The sequence below is a fragment of the Apodemus sylvaticus genome, chromosome 1, assembly GCF_947179515.1.
Source record: "Apodemus sylvaticus chromosome 1, mApoSyl1.1, whole genome shotgun sequence".
Classification (NCBI taxonomy): domain Eukaryota; kingdom Metazoa; phylum Chordata; class Mammalia; order Rodentia; family Muridae; genus Apodemus; species Apodemus sylvaticus.
Window position 1 is genome coordinate 193515596 of NC_067472.1, and position 898 is coordinate 193516493.

Here is an 898-nt window from a genome sequence, read left to right on the forward strand (position 1 = left end):
TAGACCAATTCTCAAATTCATCTAGAATAACAAAAAACCCAGGATAGTTAAAACTATTCTCAACAGTAAAAGAACTTCTGGGGAAATCAGTTTCCCAGACCTTAAACTTTACTACAGAGCGATAGTGATAAAAACTGCATGGTATTGGCACAGTGACAGGCAAGTGGACCAAGAGAATAGAATAAGACCCAGAAATGAATCCACACACCTATGGACACTTGATCTTTGAGGAAGGAGCAGAAAACATCCAGTGGAAAGAAGATAGCCTTTTCAACAAATGGTGCTGCTTCAACTGGAGGTCAACATACAGAAGAATGCAAATTGATCCATTCTTATCTCCTTGTACTAAACTCAACTCCAAGTGGTTCAAGGACCTCCACGTAAAACCAGACACACTGAAACTAATAGAACAGAAACTGGGAAAGACTCTTGAGGAATTGGGTACACGGGAAAAGTTCCTGAATAGAACACCAATAGCTTATGCTCTAAGATCAAGAATTGTCAAATGGGACCTCATAAATTACAAAGTTTCTGTAAGGAAAAGGACACTGTCAAAAGGACAAAACGGCAACCAAAAAAATTGGGAAACAATTTTCATCATCCCTATATCTGATAGAAGGCTAATATTCAATGTATACAAAGAACTCAAAATATTAATACAAGTAATATGATATAGTCTGAGCAATTTATGTACTGAAGAATAATACACATTTCACCAATGAAAGAAAACAAATCAAACCATGAATTAAAAAGAGTTTATGACTGATACATCAATAGTTTGGAGTAAGGAAAGAGAAGAATATAATAGAGTTGTGTCCTCAAAAGTTAAAAGTAAAAAAATAAAACATATCTAAAATTAAAAAATATAATAATCAATATAAATAAACAAAAAACAAAT